The 19,706-nt window shown below is 33.6% G+C and overlaps 1 protein-coding gene across 1 annotated transcript in view; it reads right to left on the reverse strand.

Annotated features, from left to right (window-relative positions):
- Positions 1 to 19,706, reverse strand: part of LOC120630899 (probable G-protein coupled receptor 158) — a 214,742-nt gene that overhangs the window by 159,422 nt on the left and 35,614 nt on the right. The gene's annotated exons all lie outside the window — the stretch shown is intronic.

Genomic DNA, 19,706 nt, shown 5'->3' on the forward strand with positions numbered 1-19,706 from the left:
CCCTTTGAAAATATTGGAAATAAATAATCCTAATTGATAATGATATTTGACACTAGGTGGCGTATAAGTCAAGAAGCGTGGAGCATATACTTACGACCAATGCAAATTATTATTTTTAAATAGCGGAAGCTACACCGATGTCTGAAGTAAGCGTTACTTCCGTCAGAAAAAAATCTGAGTTACTTCCTAGTCACGCATAAAGAAGTATTACTTCAATAATAGTTATTTATGCAACTGTTGTATAATAGAGGTATTATAACACGAATTTTGGTTTATCAAAAGAGTGTGATAATAGTATCACATGAGTGTTTTACATCCAAACGTATGATATAATGTCGTACTGAATTTCACAATAACACTCCTTTGTTTTTTTTTCGATCGCTTCTGGCCAAAGGACAAAGACCACATGAAAAAGAACATTGTCATTTTCACGCGTTTCACTGCCTGAACGCCACGCGCTGTAAAAAAAAAGTAGGTTTTTTGAATTCGCCATTTTTCTTAGATATTTTTATTGTTTTCAAAAACTTTCTTATTAAAACATTCATATGATAATTTTATCAAATCCACATTTGTGTTTTAATACCTGTAATAAACTGTAATAATAATAGTAATTAATAATGGAAGTAGTAGCACACAGGACTCTGCTGCCCGCTTTCGTTATATTTTTTTAGTCACGTCGTACAAAAACCTATCTCTGCGGCTGTCTTACGAGGCGTGACAACTTTATCCCACGGCAGACTTAGGCACTTTACGGTTATAACCTATCATTAATGAAGTTATACTTCTTTTGCGTTAGAAAAAATTATGAGAGTAAATTTTAACGATGCGCGCGCACATGGTTACACGAGTTTAACAGGATGAAGGTAGTTGCGAAACTGAGTGAGAGTGAAATACATCGTCCGCCAGCTTACTATGTACGATGCGAGCGCACACTATCCCAAAAAACCGACACCCTGTAGTTGGCTATAAGGTGTGACAGTATGCACTTTCAATTGTCAAAGTCTGCGAGCTCATTTCGGTGATTTAATTGATTAAATTGTACAAAAATCACAAATTTTAATGTTCATTAAAACTTGGTTGTACGATAATGAGTCTATTAGAGTACCAAATTTTATAATGTTTATTATTTCCATTTTTTTAATTATGTAAAAATATTTTTTTGTGATATTTAAATAAACTTTATTAAACTAAATAATGCTTTGTAATAAAACTTTCATTGTATAAAATAACCTTTTTCTGTTGTGTGTCGTTTTCTCTACAAACCTAGAATAAGGCGAAAGATAAAATTTTTGAAAAGATTTTTATCTTGTTACGCCAAAGAAGTATAACTTCTAACCCGTTGTTCATGAGTACAGACACGGTTTTTTATTATATTGCCAATGGTTTAATTTGGTGCTCCACCTGCGTATTAATTGAACACTTTTAGTCGTGTGAACGTATCCCCAGCCGACCTTTCTCTTGTTCACGTAAATTACATTACAGCGTAGTGTACTCTGAAGTTAGCAAATTGAATTACGGATCACCAATAAATTTCAATGCCATTTACCTAATTTTCAGTTAAAATTGTAATTTATTATGTACCTACGTCAAAAATAAATTCGCTGATATAGTAAAATCTATAAACCGACTAGCTGTGGCCCGCGTTCTTCGTTCGTGTTTACAGTTTGTTTTTCAAATACACAGGCAGGAGACAGGAAATCGGGGAATATAATATATAAACGGGGGTAAACTTCTCCTATTCCATGTTAAAGTGATTTAGCAAGTGAGCACGTTAATTATATCCCTTGTCAGGTGATATAATAGGCAAGGGATATAATAGGGGGATATAATTTTTATCTCCCACCCGTGCTAGCCCTGCTGGGATACCTTGGATGATATGTTGGCTTAGAGTAGAGTAGAATTACTCTCTGTATTTTCAACTAGCTCTATGCCAATAGTTACGTTATTTAGTTGCGTAGGAAGGGCGTCAAGGAATGATAAACAAACAAGCAAACAAAACCATTTCTATATATATACTATAGATAAAGGAGTAAAGATTTGGGCCGTGGACTAAAAAAACAGGTAGCTCGAAGCATTCGCACGTTCAAAATAAATTAAACTAAATCCCCTATTTTTACTCTTGTTTGGTTGGAATATTCATTAATCCTGTAAAAGGTATTTTACTTATTTAATAATCGACCTGTATTTAATTTCAAAATTTTCTCATACAAACTTTTATCCATAGAGGCAAAGTTCCACTGATTGCCTCTTTCAGAAATTGAACTATGAAGTACATTTTTTATCGACGGCCGATTGGCGCAGTTTGCAGCGACCCTGCTTTCTGAGTCCAAGACCGTGGGTTCGATTCCCACTACTGGAAAATGTTTGTGTGATGAGCGTGAATATTTTTCAGTGTCTGGGTGTTTATATGTATATTCTAAGTATTTATGTATATTACTCATAAAAATATTCGTCAGTCATCTTAGTTCCCATTACAGAAGCTAAGCTTACTTTGGGGCTAGATGGCGATGTGTGTGTTGTCGTAGTATATTTATTTATTATTTATTATTATTTATTTAATCCAACTGGTAGTTTGGGATATCAAACAAGCAAGAGAAAAATAATGTGTGCCGGCACGGGGCTCATGGCAGATGTAAAACATTGAAATTGTTTGTACAAGTTATATGCATAAAAGGACAGTACGATATAGTGTACTGAAAAGATGAAGCATTACAAATTTGTTTTACAAAATAATGACTCTTTGTTTAATTTTTATTTTAAACAAAATATAATTAAAAAAAATACGTCGTATTTAAAAATGTATTTGAAATCGCGACCACTTAACTACGTATCCCTACTAATATTATAAATGTGAATGTAAGTTTGTTTGTTACGTTTTCACGCAAAAACTTCATGAAACTTTACATATGCTTGGAAGTGTTAGTGTAATATAGGATACTTTTTATCCCGACATTAAGCGGTTCCTTTGGGAGAGGGGATGAGTGTTTGACGACTTTACACCATGATTCCGACAAATTATTACCGATTTAAATAATTATTTTTGTACTATAGAGGTTATAAAATGTGTTTAATTTTTTCCAAACTTTGTGTAGATCTGATGAATTCGGTTGGAGATAGAGATCAGCACTCCTCAGCGGACAGCAGCTAACCCCCTCATTTAAGGCTTAGCGATACTGAATACTTTAAATTTTTAAATCTACAAATAAATTTAATACCATATAAAAAACCAAATTCAAACGCAGATGAAGTCGCGGGCAACAGGTAGTAGTATATATATGCCATCATAAAGCGTGGCGAAGCGTCGTCATGGCCTGTATCGCCACGCCAACAATCAGGTTTACCCTCGCCTATGTTTCATACATCACACAGTCATTTCTCTTTTTTGTGGATAGTAAGTAGTTAGTTAACCCGCTACTCAATACTTCCTCTCATTTTTTTCCTTATATTTTCTGACTTTGACTGAACTTTGAAATATAATGCTTTGAGAATTTGTGCTATTTATCTAGAATAAACATTCCCCTTTACCCAAATGCCAGAACGGCAAAAAGTTTCCGCCGACGAAGTTTCCGTGTGATGTTTTCCAGTACTAATATTCCTTGATTGGGAAACGCTATCCTAAACTTCGCCATGGGTTTAATCTCTTTCATTATTACTTGGGGAAACATTGTTTTCCCGTTCATTGGCCGTATTTTCTTTTACATACGAAGGTGGAAGAAGTAATTTTGTTTTATACATCTTTTACGCTCAGCAGGGTTACTTCTGTTGGAGTTTTATACACGTTTATTTGCTTGTCTAAATGTGGCGACCCGTTTGCCAACGGGACTCTATATCTAAGCCTCTGTCCGTCTGTCTGTCAATGGACTGTATCTCACTTACAGATAGAGTTGGAATGATCATAGAATATGGATTTTTATTGCTGCTTTAACTATAGCAAAATGTATTAATATAAATTGACCTTTGTGTACATTAAAAGATTAATAGACTAAACTCAAGCTTTTTTAGCGTGATCTGAAACCTTACACTTATAGCTTAGATGGAGAAATATTGTACTATTTGAGACTTGTATATAAAAAAAATGTGTGTACTTATGTACACGCGTTAGAAGTTATACTTTTGCATAACAAGATAAAAATTATTTCAAAAATGTTATCTTCCCCCTTATTCTACGTTGGTAGAAAAAACGAAACTTACAATAGAAAATGGGTATTCAATGCATATAAAGTTTTATTATAAAGCATTATCTAGTCAAATAAAGTTATTCAAATATGAAAAAAAAAAAAATTCTACATAATTAAAGAAATGGGCATAAACATAATTAAATTTGGAATATTAATAGAGTCATAATCGGACAACCAAACTAAACTTCACTAAACATTATAATTTGAGATTTTTGGACATTTGAATCAATTTAATCACCGCAGTGAGCCCGCATACTTTGGCAATAGAAAGTGTACACTGTCTAACCTTATAGCTAACTTCAGGGTGTCGATTTTTATGACGCATCGTAAAAATTGACTCTCATAATTTTTCCCTAACGCGCCAAAAGTATAACTTCAAAAAATCGCTTGGAACCCACAAGAGGTTAATCGTAGGCGTCTATTGAATTTATGTTTACTTTTCGCTGAGTTATTAAGTAGGTGCATTATAGAAGAAAAAAAGGTTGCACTGCCGATTGCAAACCTATTTGAATAAATAATCATTGAGTTTATAAATACAGTGTCATATTAAATCAATATAAATAATTGTCGACCGTGATTTTTCAATAATAATTAACGTTTTTTTGTATGTATTTTGTTCCATAAATACTTTTAGACAACTGAGTCATAATTATTGTTCCTAATTGGACTTTTTGGACCTGCCAATGCACAAGTTTAAAGAATTTGTTAAAACACATTTATTAGAGCGAGGTTACTATACAATTGATGAATTTTTTAATGACAAGGTTGCTTGGAAGCATCCGGCTCCGCTTTCAGCTCTCACAAGATAGAAAAATGAATGTTAAAATACAAAATGTAAATTGTTGATGTTGGAAAAGAGCAACTGCTGAGTTTCTTGCCGGCTTCTTCTCGGTAGAATCTGCCTTCCGAACCGGTGGTAGAATCACTACAAACAGACAGACTTGACGTTTCAAAAGTGCTTATATTAGGCCTACTTGAAATAAATGAATTTTGAGTTTTGAATTTTGAATTTTTTAATAGCAAGGCCAAGTCAGCCCTTGACTGCGATTTCACCTGACAGTAAGTGACGATCAAATCAAATGAAATCCTTTTATTTGCATAAAACATTGTAGGTACATGTTTAGTCATAATATATGACATGCAAATCTTCATTTACATAAATGAAGATAAATGAAAAAAACATCAAAATAAACAAAATCAAAAAAAATCTTAATCATCGGCTGAATATAATAAAATTTCATTAATTTTACTGTATGGAATAATAAACATGGAATGTCAATTAAAAAATAACTAAAATAATAATTATATTTTATTATCCAAGAACTCCCTTACCGAGTAATAGCATTTATCAACCAACCAGTCACGTAATTTATAGATAGGTATGAGATTATAGGTTGGTATAAGAGTTATATGAAAGCCGTACCCAATGGTTTTTTCGCCTCATACCAGAACGCTTAATCGCTTGTCAGCACGTGTTGTTGGTAGGGTAGAAATAGATATAGTTAGTGCAGAAATGATAATATTCAAAGTTTCCCCTTCCGGGAATCCAACTGTCCCACGTATGAGACCAAAATGCTCACAACTGGGCCAGAGAGGTCACCAGAATAGCCGCAAAGTAACGTCCGTAAAATAAATAAATAAATATACTACGATCATACACTCATCGCCATCTAGCCCCAAAGTAAGCGTAGCTTGTGTTATGGGTACTAAGGTGACTGCTTAATATTTTTATGTATAACTAGCGTACCCAGCCCGCTTCGCCGGACTAGATTTTGCTTAAGTCTCATAATATATGAAATCATTTATTTCTCTCCGTATTCATTCTCTTCTATTCTCATCTCGAGCGGGTGAAGATCATTATCTACACCCATGTACACCCAACAATAGAATATCATCATAGTTAATAAAAGCTGTATTTGACAGATTGACAGTTCAAAAATAGGAGTGCTCCGATCGTCACCAAACTTTACAGGGTTTCTCGCCAGGTCAATCCGGAGATTCCCTGAAAGTTTCATTGAAATCGGTCCAGCCGTTTCGAAGCCTATACGAAACATACCCACACACTTTCTCTTTTATATATATAGATAGATAGATAGAAGATAGATATACATAAATATTTATAATATCCAGATAAACACCCAGAAACTGAAAAACATTAATGTTCATCACACAAACATTTGCCAATTGTGGGAATCGAACCCACGGCCTTGGATTCAGAAAGCAGGGTCGCTGCCCACTGCGCCACTCGGCCGTCAAAAATAATAGTATTTTTATTATAGATAGTAGATACGAGTATATAGAGACTGTACATAATAAACATTGCTATTGAATTAAAACACGTGATCCATTTATGCTTAAGTATATCCGCCCGTTAGACTTTAAGCGAAGCTGTATTAGGGTTTATTCTTTAAGAGGTTGTACTGACGCCGAGCTCATCGTTGAAATCAATTTGATATGTAGACTTCGAAGCGGCGAATTTGTTAACCCAAACACTGTGTTTGCGTAAATTGGATGACTATGGAAACATTTTTAAGACGGAGTCAAGAAAAACGTTGAAAATAATTTGATAATATACCAGGTTAAAGTTAAAGTCGGTTTTTTGTGTTTAATTATTTTGTATACCATAAAAAGGCAAGGACTTGTAAAAATAAATACTAAGTAGCAGCACTTACTGACCTGCAAAATTAGGATTAGGAAAACTAAAAGAAAAGGGTTTGCTTTATGTGCACTTTGATTTTAACTTTTTATTCTTCTACTGGCTGTAAAAAAAACGTAACGTTGCTTCATGTTATAGCAACGATAAAGTAATTATTACAAAGATTAAATGTATTAATATTAATTTGGATTTGATAAACTTGATATTAGTATGACTGATATCAGACAAAACTTAAACTTTCCTGATATGGCCGTATTTGAGTTAGACCCTGGCACCAAAATGCCCATACGAATAGCTAGCAGCTATTCGTATGGGCATTTTGGTCAAGCGCTCTAAAGTAACAAATATTGAATAGGTTTAACATTAAAATAATAATATAATAATCTTTATTTCAGGCCTAGCCCATAGTTAACACACACAAAAATTACAGAATTAGAAAAAAGGATTTCACAATAAGAATTATCAAATTAGACCACAGGTTATTATTAAATTAAAATTACAATACAAAGACATTTCATAAATAAAATTAAAAATGAATAATCACAATAATATCAATAATAAGAAATAAAAACAATGTAGTTTAGTGCTCTGTTTAAAAAGACTGCTTAAACATTTACCATAACTAAATTAGGAGTAGTAGAAGTCTCAGTTTTGGCTCTACGTACAAAGAAAGGACAGATCTATTATATCCAATCGGCCCGGGTACATAAAAAAAATATCCTACCAGGTTAGCATGCATATACTTTTATTATGTTAATAATAAGTGAAATTGTGTAAACATCTCATTGGATAAAGGACTTCCACGTGCGTTTGATAAATAAAATATAAAACATGACTCTTCCATCTGCGGCTACAAATTGCGTCATCAGTGATAGGAAATCTCTCAATTTGTACGTCAGTGCTGTCATCACAGTTAAAATCGCATGACTTACCGATTTCGTTAAGTTAAATAGGGATTCTATGTCAGAAATACTGCAATAAATCCTAAGACACCCGCTGCAGAAAAGTATGGTTATCTACCATGCCACGACTAATATTTGCACTTGCGGACAACAATCCGTGTGCTCACGTTCACGGAGTAGTACCACGCACTCATGAAAAAGACTTCTTGAGCTTCTAGCTTCTTCTTCTCTCTTCTCTTTTCTTCTTCCTTTTCGTCTTCTTCTTTCTTCTTTTTTATTTTTTCTTTAATTCTTATTCTCCAGTTATCCTACCAGCGTGGATACACTGATGGTGTTGACGCATCTGATGGACTTGACAATCCTCATGCGAAATGCGACGATAGTATCGCCAATAACGTGGAGATTTGAGGACTAAAAACCAAGATGGCAGACCTTTTTTGTTTTTAACATAAAGGCTTAAAGTACCTCACCACACCACCTCAAGTACTACTTCTCCACAAACAAGTACTGAGTGATGAACTCCAGTTGGCCTCATGCAATAATTAAATTCGTGGCTGCTTCAGCGTTGACTTCGACGCAGTGTATTTAAAGAATAGCACATCTGATGTAAACGAGGTACGGCGAATATAAAGGTATGTTACAGCAGGTGTCGTAAAGTTTTCTCGTAAAACGCTCCGTTTTTACGACGGCGAGTATTCGGTGATGTAGTGAAATCAAAGACGGATTGTTTTCGCCCTAAATTGGGCAATTCGTCACAAATGTTTTATCAGCTCAGAATGATTCGCCAGCGTATTATGCAAATGGACGCCGACTGGGAAACCGTTGGAAGAAATTTTCTGTGACAATCGATTTGAATTTCGGAGAAATGAAGAAAAATGTTGCAAATGATTGAAACGTCGGATATGAAAAGTGGAACTCATCGTTACTAACACAAATGGGATCTGAATGTTCATGAAAATGAGTTTGTGTTCAGTCTATTTGAACAAATCTTATCTTGATATCTTTATGTATTCACAGGTGATAAAGCGCAAGACATCGTATTGGTAATTATATTATTTAAAAATGTACTATAATGCCATATATGCTTTATCATAATATTGACAACCGATATAAGTCCACAGCTGGACATACAAGTATCTTGGCATAGGCTTTAGTAGGCATTCTCAAATTCAACGTCTTTGTGCTGTTTCTGGAGGCTGGTTTGACATCATCTATTTGGAATCCACCAACGATGTAGAAGTACCTTTCCAGCAGTTTACAACCCAAGCGCCCATCAGTTTTCCTCTTTGCTTTGTGCTCCCCCATTGTCATTTCAGCTCCCCCCAGAGAATCATAAAACTTTTTGGGTCAAAAAATAGTCTATGACCTTCCGACTTTATTATACTACTATGTATAGAATAGAATAGAATAGAATTTGTTTATTTATCAGAACAACACAAACAGACTTACATACGGAGTAACTTAAACATTTAGGTAGTACTTATTTAATAATAGCTTAAGTCTAAGATTTGTGTCGTGCCAATAAAAAGGTTCTGACTCAGCTTTATGTTCCGGATACTAATGTACCCACAACGCTGGTATTCTGTCAGTACCTATTTAGTTGAGGGAAGTCCGGTTATGAAATCACATATAAAAAAAAAAAAAATAAAAAAAAAAAAAATATATAAACTTGATAAAAGAAAGTAAACTTCATTATGGAAAGGAGATGAAAATTCATTTTTGTTTAAGTAGTAATGGAAAAGTATGTTAGTCAGATAATAATTTTTAGTTTTTTTAGTAGTTACTATTGTAAGATAGTGCCACATTAGATTTTTGGATGTTCAGTAGATAATAGCGATATAATTTCTTAAAGCAAAACTTTGATTTGGCATTTCTAAAAGGCGGTGGGATGTCGTTCCAGCATTTGGTGGCAAGATATTTAAAACTGCCACGAAATGCTGCAGACCTGTGGCGTGGCATCGATAGTGGTGGCGCTGTAGTTCTTTTACCGTAGCTAGGTTAAATGTAATTCATTATATTTAAAGAAATATTATCATCAGTTTGATTGGCATCGCACAACTAGACGTAGATCTCATTTCTCCAGAAAAGAGGCGAGGATAAGCCTTTATTTTATTAACAAACAGATTAAAAGTGTTGATTAATTTGAATAATTCTGTGGTTTAAATAAACATTCTATGGGCAAAATATCGAGATCACAAACAGGAAAAACTTTTATTAAAATATTTAAATACAAGTTGACAAACAAGCAAGAGAATCAATTGATTTTGACACGGCCCATGAGCATCTGCGACACCAGAGGCCACCAATGCCTGCTATTAAAAAATGGAAGATTCTTACACAATCTGCAAGAGCAACGCACAAAATATCGGGTATAACAGATAGTATAGGAGCAGATTCAAATGTAGTGGATGAAATTACTTTCTACGGCTTGTGGTATGGTCAGAACAAAAGAATGGTGGAGTCAATGCAAATAATCAACAATCAGATTACCGGCCTTTATAAAGTCGATAGAACACAAAAAAACCAGCTGCTACCTTCGGTGCTCCAAATACTGTAAAGTGCAGATCAATTCGGGATATTAAACCAGTCGATCAGCCCGTTTTTGTATCCATTTTGTTATTTCAAATTAAAGTTTATTGTATTGTATATAAATTTAATTTATGTAGCCCTTATCACGGGCACTTATGAAACGTTCATACGTTTAACATTATTTGGGTACTGTTTTTTCAGTGCTAGTTGGTTAAGGAGCTTCGATTACTAAAACACCATCCTTTGACAATGAGGACACGATGGTCTTTGGGTCGATTCCTTGTGGGAAGTGGAACTCTCTCTGGTACTGCCTCACTGTGGTGGAGCTGTCAGTAACACTAATGTTAGTGATGGTGTTAACTGCCTTCGTTAACTTAAAACTAAAGCTACGAGGGTTCCAAACGCGCCCTGGTCTAAGAAGAGCCCACTACAAACTTAGCAAGGTTTTTTCTTTTTATCACTATCTCACAGTCGAGTTAATGTTGAGCTATGAAGTAAGAGCAATATATACCCAAGCTTTTTAATCATACATGTTATCCTTACATTTTATATAAACTTTGAACTTATTGAGAGACATCTCATGGATTTCATCTGGTAATTTATTATAAAATGATATAGAATTACCCTTAGATAAATTATTAATTTTATTCAGTCTAGTGAACTGCAATTATTTTTAAACTAGTAGCTGTACTTTGATAAAATAATAATCATGTACCTACAGATAAACGCGTTTAATGTTTCCACGTTGTTTAACCTGCAAATTTACAAGCGTATCCGTAATTCTCAGCTTATTAACAATTGTTGTAGAACACTTTAGTATATTTACATCGAACTTTTCCATTATGCTTAGAGCTTCTGCGATGGCCGACTACTTACAGGTAGAACTTTAATAACAAACTTAAATTAATTGTTGAGGAACCCCTTTTAAGTTATGATAACCTGGTTTGCAGATTCCTGTTTATTATTCGGTAATAAATAATAAGCCTTTATTATTTAGTTTATCAATTGAAATTGGTAGAGTTTCAAGTTTTGAAATTGAGACAGATTTTATAAAATAAATTGTTGGTATCCCAATTTATGAATTCACTGTTAAAGAATGTTAAAAATGCGTGCTTTTTTGATCGAAAATTGAGAGTTTATAAAGCTTACAAAGTTTCATCGCCATCTTAATAATTATATAATCCTACTATATTTAGGATTTAATATCATAAATGCGAAAGTGTGGATGTTTGTTACTCAATCGCGCAAAAACGGATTTTGATGAAAGTTAGCATGTGCTAAAAAAATATAGAGAAATGGAAAGGCCAAGGTATTCAGATATTCAATTCAATACCCACAATGTTCAGGATGGCACTTAGATCTTTCATTAATTAACAGTATTATTGAAGGTAAATACCTAGTTTCTCATATTAAAGTATTAATTTTATAAAAGACATCATTAAAGCCCACCAACCTGCTTTAGAGCAGTGTTGTGGGTCTGTACTCTATAAACCTGACTTCCCAAGGAGTGAAATAAAACAACTAGACTGACTCTAATACTGTATATTAGGCTTCTCTATAATTCATATTACTTATTACCTTCAAATGACTCTACTACCAGTTCGGAATGCTGTCTTCGGCAGAGAAGACCACTGGCAAGAAACTCTACCGTTGCTCTTTTATTCAATCAATTAAAACAAGACTTATAAACACAATTACAACATTATCATATGTTATAACGCTAGGCCCTTTGATACAAGACATATAAGACAGGTCAAACATAACTACTATTATCACTAATAACATCAGGACTTTTGAAACAAATTGTTTGTATAGAGCAACGTATGCTACATAAGCTATCTGTATGAAATAATGCTAGGGCTCCATATATGATACCTGAATAACCCAAAGGATATAAGAGATATACTTATCTGATGCTACATCAGGTACAACCATAGTACCAACAACTTTTAACAACTTATCTCAACTCCATCACCAGTATATACGACTCTTGTTTTGCCACAACAATATTTCGTTAAGTATGTCGTTTCCATTATAAATCATCTATTCCCAATTTGTAACGTTCTATCCACAATACTTTACTTAATCGTCTATTCTCAATTCATTAATTTAAATCCGTCCTCACTTTTCTTTGCCGCCAATCTATCTTGTCAAACTCGCGTCTCCCGCCATAGATCCTATACTTTTATTTGACAGTTTACTAAAGTCCATTATTCTATTTTCAATACATTATCAATGAGTATACAAACTATTATTTGTTGATATATTTAATATAATCATCGGGTTTATCATAGATAAAGTGCTGTAATTCCCTATTTCCTAACACGGCCATTCTGACAAGTACTTCGTTCTCGAAGTACATAGGTATATGTATTGTATCATAAGTCCTTAGGTACATAGAATATCCTAACAAGTACATAATCTTATGTACACCTCTATAACGTTAGTTTAAATGGTATATAAGCACAAATATCATCAAATCAGTTACATTCTGTATACACTTTTATCAATAAACTGTAAACAATATTCCATCAGAAGATAGGCATAATCAAAACATTTTATAATTAAAGTGAAAGAGACCAAAAAAAAATTTCATTAAAATTCCACACCATTTAACATATTACAACAATATAATACTTCTAATAAAGTAAAATGATTAATTTTCAACAATGTAAATCAAAAATACTCATTTTCATTTATCTTGTACATTTTAACATGTACAATCACAATCCAAATATTTCCATCTCAATATAAATCTCGAACAATTTATCCTTTTGCCTCTAGTCCAACTTTATCAAAATATCCACACAGGTAATTGTATTTCCCATCAATTCTGTCATTGACATTGTTAGTCTCATTTAGTCACAGATGCAATCGGTACAGTCTAATAGTCTAACCAATATATACCAAAACACCAACACCCACTGGTGATATCAACAACATCATCACTCTCAAGTGATATCAATAACATCATCACCCACTGGTGATATCAACAACATCATCACTCTCAAGTGATATCAATAACATCATCACCCACTGGTGATATCAACAACATCATCACTCTCAAGTGATATCAATAACATCATCACCCACTGGTGATATCCACATCATCATCACTCTCAAGTGATATCAATAACATCATCACCCACTGGTGATATTCATATTTTTTCACTGTCCAAGTCAAGTAATATATAAGATAAATATAAATAAATTAATATAAAAACGCTAAGATGGAATTATTTCTATTAGTTTACATCTTTTTTTTTTTATCATCTCATCATAAAAGCCAAGGTATATTCAATGTTTGTTCAATTTTTATTTCTATTATTCAATGTTTTATTTCAATCTAAACATCAATTAAACAACCTGTTTAACAGAATCATTTATCATGCAAGGACTCTTAAAATTTCACATAAAATTTGATAATTTAAACAACTGTAAACCTAAGTATAATCTAATTATTTATAATGCAACTAATATATTTTCCTTTGCAGCAGCAACATTAATTTAGTTTAATATTGTATTTTATTTATATCATTTTTAAAAACTTCTCTCATCATACTGAAAGATCACTAACCTAACCTAACCCACAACATTTAAGCTGACTCCTAATTCTTTTCTTCACACAACCCAACATAGAAACTAAACTATTTCATTTAGCTATTCAGTAGTAATTTTCCCTATATGTATTGTTCTGACACATAATCATATTCTATTCTATTCTACCAAGAAATTTTGATTTTTTTTTTTTTTTTTTGTTTTTGTTTTGTTTTTTGTGTATTCTTTTATATGTTCTGAATAATTTACACAATCTCTCCTATCTCGGCTTTCCTGACAAGTACTTCGATCTCGAAGTACATAGAATAGTTCCTAAATAAAAGTCAACAGCTTGGCTAACCTGACTAGTTGCTCAATATAAACTTGAAATCTTGTATGTAATAAATAAGAATTAAAAGAAAATCTATTACACATTCCGTTCGGCTAACCTGACCAGTTAATTTATTTTAGCCTGGACAGACTAATAAAATAAAAGTTAACACAAATTCCATTTGGTTAACCTGACTAGTTAAATAAAACTTGAAATTTTAAATTTATCAAACTTATCACACATTCTGTTTGGCCAACTTGACTAGTTGCTCAATTTAAACTTGAAATCTTGTATGTAATAAATAAGAATCATAGGAAAAATATATCACACATTCCGTTCGGCTAACCTGACCAGTTTATGTATTTTAACCTTGACAGACTAATAAAATAAAGCTTAACACAAATTCCATTTGTCTAACCAGACTAGTTAAATAAAACTTGATAATTCAAATTTATCAAACTTATTACACATTCTGTTTGGCCAACTTGACTTGTTGGTTATCACAAACAAACTTAAATCAATTCTATTTTGGACTTAATCTTTTCAGCAAAATAAACAAAGAGCCACTAGGCCATATCAGTTTCAGGTAATAAGTACTATCTTTCAAGTAGAAACCACAAAAAGAAAAGATAAATAAAAATATCACATGAATTGGTTCCCCGGACCACATATACTTCAATGGAATTTTACCAAGTCTGGTGCTCTGTCTCCAGAGTGTTTCTGTTTTAGCACATACCAGCTATTAGTTGAAACATCATCAGAAACATCAAACCATGTACTACATCCACATTTGCCGGGATGGTTATTAATTGGTTCCCCGGACCACATATCCTTAAATAGAATTTCAACAAGCATGGTGCTTTGTCTCCAGAGTGTTTCTGTTTTAGCACATAGCAGCAAAAAGTTGAGGCATCATCAAAAACATCAAATTCTTTATTATGTCCACATTTGACAGGATGGTTCTAAAAAAAGTAAATCTGCATTAGAGAAAGGCATAAATTGGACATGAATAGGATCCCACTTCTGATGCTAAAAAAATATAGAGAAATGGAAAGGCCAAGGTATTCAGATATTCAATTCAATACCCACAATGTTCAGGATGGCACTTAGATCTTTCATTAATTAACAGTATTATTGAAGGTAAATACCTAGTTTCTCATATTAAAGTATTAATTTTATAAAAGACATCATTAAAGCCCACCAACCTGCTTTAGAGCAGTGTTGTGGGTCTGTACTCTATAAACCTGACTTCCCAAGGAGTGAAATAAAACAACTAGACTGACTCTAATACTGTATATTAGGCTTCTCTATAATTCATATTACTTATTACCTTCAAATGACTCAACTACCAGTTCGGAATGCTGTCTTCGGCAGAGAAGACCACTGGCAAGAAACTCTACCGTTGCTCTTTTATTCAATCAATTAAAACAAGACTTATAAACACAATTACAACATTATCATATGTTATAACGCTAGGCCCTTTGATACAAGACATATAAGACAGGTCAAACATAACTACTATTATCACTAATAACATCAGGACTTTTGAAACAAATTGTTTGTATAGAGCAACGTATGCTACATAAGCTATCTGTATGAAATAATGCTAGGGCTCCATATATGATACCTGAATAACCCAAAGGATATAAGAGATATACTTATCTGATGCTACATCAGGTACAACCATAGTACCAACAACTTTTAACAACTTATCTCAACTCCATCACCAGTATATACGACTCTTGTTTTGCCACAACAATATTTCGTTAAGTATGTCGTTTCCATTATAAATCATCTATTCCCAATTTGTAACGTTCTATCCACAATACTTTACTTAATCGTCTATTCTCAATTCATTAATTTAAATCCGTCCTCACTTTTCTTTGCCGCCAATCTATCTTGTCAAACTCGCGTCTCCCGCCATAGATCCTATACTTTTATTTGACAGTTTACTAAAGTCCATTATTCTATTTTCAATACATTATCAATGAGTATACAAACTATTATTTGTTGATATATTTAATATAATCATCGGGTTTATCATAGATAAAGTGCTGTAATTCCCTATTTCCTAACACATGCATGTAGCTTTTGACATGGCGACAAGAGAACATATGCTACCTTTTATTCCGATTCCTTAAGTAGTTCCCGAGGGAAAAATGGAAATGGTTTATGAGCTAAGCCGCAGGCAGGCAGCTTTAAAATTTGTTATGCATGGAAAAGGACATGGAATTTCTATACCGATCTCGCAAATAGTTGCTATACTTTATCCCAAAGAGATTTTTAGCAGAAGTCACCAATTTATTTCCGTATCTATTACCTTCTTCTTTAGTGCTTTACTGCTAACTATTTAACTGAAACTGAATTACAAGTTACAACTACGAAGAGATAGGATCCGATCCTGTTTATTACGAACTTTTGATGTTGTTTGAACTTCTTTTTTGCTGTCTACTTTCTAACGTAAATATTTGCTTTGAAAGGCGATACATATAAGGTACTTTGTATTTACTTCCCAGTGCTCGGTGTCTTTTAAGAGGAAACATGGGTTCTGTGTAAGAAGCAGATCAACGCTGTAAGCGCACATAGCTCGTGTGAAGTCTACCAAATGTGCATTGGTAACAAAATAATTGTTTTTAAAAATATCAAATACGGTTAAACGTCTGTTTTTCCTTGATATATATATGATAATATTATCGTATACGTGCAATGTAAGAAAAATGCAGTCATTGTTAATTTCGAAAAGTCCTTGACTTTTATATATCGCGAGTAGATAATCACCTCATCCAAAACTAAAGCTTATTTTATAAAACTTTCAATAACTTATGATTTAACTCGTACGTGCGGCCAGAATACCTCCAGAGAAATCACTGGTTGAAATGTCTGAGTTACTAAAGTTAATTTCATTTTAGACATATTACAATATTATCTGAGCCATACCGTTGGCATAATCCGACAGCCATATTTTACATGCACATTTACTCTACAGATCCAACTAAAGTGAAGTGTTATCGCACTTTAATTGTGCCTGATTTCTCATTCAGATATCTCAGACGTCTCTGAACGAGCAAGATTTTCGAGTTACGAGATCAAGAGATGTTTAATATTTGAGATAACCTCTTGGGTCTAATAAATGAATTTTATGTCGAATCAGATATCTTGCTCGTGATTCGAAATGGGGCGTCTTACTTTGAAGAGGTTAGGTTAAAATAGAAATGTCTTCGTTTATCTGAATACAATTTTATGTAAAGAAACGTAGCGAACAAACTAGTGCTGGGGAACGTGGAGATGGGACTTGAATAATACTTGTTTTTACTTATACTTGTTATTGAATTATAATCGAGCAGAACTTCCTCTAAAAAATATTCGTTTAAATTGGATCCTCGAAAATGCACTGCTTCTACTTTTACACGACTCTGATACTGTTTACAATGTTGAGAACAAAACAAGCCAATAATAATATTTTACGATATTAGTTTCCGGTAAGTTATTTCACAAAAAATATAGTTAGTTATTAATCCATTTGGAAATATATAAAATATTTAGATAAGAATTATTAAAATTACTTACTATTGAAGGAATTCTAGATCAATGTATGCGTTAATAAGAAACAGGACGAACACAATACTCCAAAACACGTGAACAAAATGTCAACGAATAATTATTTTTGCCAATCTTTTGATTACGTTGCCAATAAATCTCACTTTGTCAAAAAATGCTGTGATAACGGAAATGCTTGGCTTGTCCGTACACTTAAGTGGGGAATACTGAAAGTTTCTGATACTGGCCACTTACAATAAAATATAAAATAAAGCCCAGAAATTCAAAAATGGAACGCTCTGAACATGTTTGTCAGTCCAACAACAAGTCCTGAGAGTTCTCCATAATGTTCTCAATGGCTTGTTAAGACTCATTCAGAATCCTGTTGAATTTTTATTGTAAGAAAGAAAGAAGAAAAAAGATTGTAATTGAAGATCCGCAACGAGGAGGTGAAAGAGGTTTCATGTATTGCTGATTTCATGTGTTAGCAGGTAATTGCTATATTGATGATACTTTCTCAAGAATATCACAAAGGAAATATGTGTTGATAAACTTTTTGTATATTCTGTAATAAACTTGGAAGATGATCTGATTGCTTCCAAACAGATACGAGTATATTGCGTAAAAGCAAAAAGGCTGAATAAGGCCTTCATTTGGAACTTTGGTAACTCATTAAGCGGAAGAACGTTGAAATGCTTTTAACATAAACAAAAGAAAGCAACATTCAGAAGCAAATGAAGCATGTGTTGTTTTATGACGTTACACAGTGCCAAAGTAATGTCAATACTTGAAGGTATTTTTTGTAGCATATGATGTAAGTTAGAGAACGGCAAAGGTTCATTATTTAGGATCAAACCATTTTCACACGGTTTTTACCTGCTTCTAATGCCTCATTGGGGAGTCAGGGAGTAAGGGGGGGACAACAAAAACATCTAGTCTGCCTCAAACTTCAACCTCACCTGCACGCGGTGCCCCCTGCTAGACAACAGACGAGGCTCTGTCGACCGACTACGGGCGGTATACACATTATATCCTAACCAAACAACTGGTTAGAAGAGGCGACAGCGGCCGTGGGGCTCCAAATGGCCTGTAAAAGGTCTGGTGCAGAAGGCAACGGAAAACCACTCCAAGAGGGAAATGGTGGATGAAATAAAATGAAAAATGAAATGAAAATGAAAAATTATTTATTGTGGCAACATGATTACATTTAGTAATACACAAACAAAAAGTATGGACGGTCTCTGCTGCCTAATTTAGGTAACCCTGTGCTATAGGCATCAGCGACCTACCCTCCTTAATATTGATTAAGTACTAAAATAACAAAATCAGTGCATTCTTAATTAACTAATTTACTTTATGTGTGTGTGTGATTGCGTGAGTGCGAGTATGTGAGTGTGGAGTGTGTGTGTGACGTATGTGTGTGTGTGGCGTGTGTGTGTGAGTGTGTGTGATTGCCTTAATATGAATCCAACAACATTATTCAGTGAATACGCTTCAGTGAGTCCTCTGTTTCAACATAGTTTAAGCTTTGTAAATAATTAGTGACCACTTTTACCACTTTTACACTTTTATTGAGACACACTCGTAACTCAATGCTGATTTTGTCGGACGATCCGACTAACGCCCGGCGAGAAGCCGGTGAATGCAACTGGTCCGCAACAGGGTTGCAATTACGCCAAGAGCACGTTGTTTAGTAATGAAGGTGCGACTAGAGACTTAGAGGGAGATAGAGTGCCTCGTTATATCAAAAAGCTTCCAAATTAATTGTGGGCGTTCTCTACCTGTGCTATGTAAAACGTACCTTTCGTCACAATTACTTCTTATTTACAGCCCATTGGCGCATTGGGCAGCCCTGCTTTCTGAGTCCAAGGCCATGGGTTCGACACAACTGTAAAATGTTTGTGTGATGAACATGAATAGGTGTTTATCTGTGTTTTATAAGTATTTATGTATATTATTCTTAAGATCATTCATCAGTCAGGAGCTACTTTGGGGCTTGATATCAATTATTAATTAATTTTATTTATTCCTTAATA

Source organism: Pararge aegeria, chromosome 2, assembly GCF_905163445.1.
Source record: "Pararge aegeria chromosome 2, ilParAegt1.1, whole genome shotgun sequence".
NCBI lineage: Eukaryota > Metazoa > Arthropoda > Insecta > Lepidoptera > Nymphalidae > Pararge > Pararge aegeria.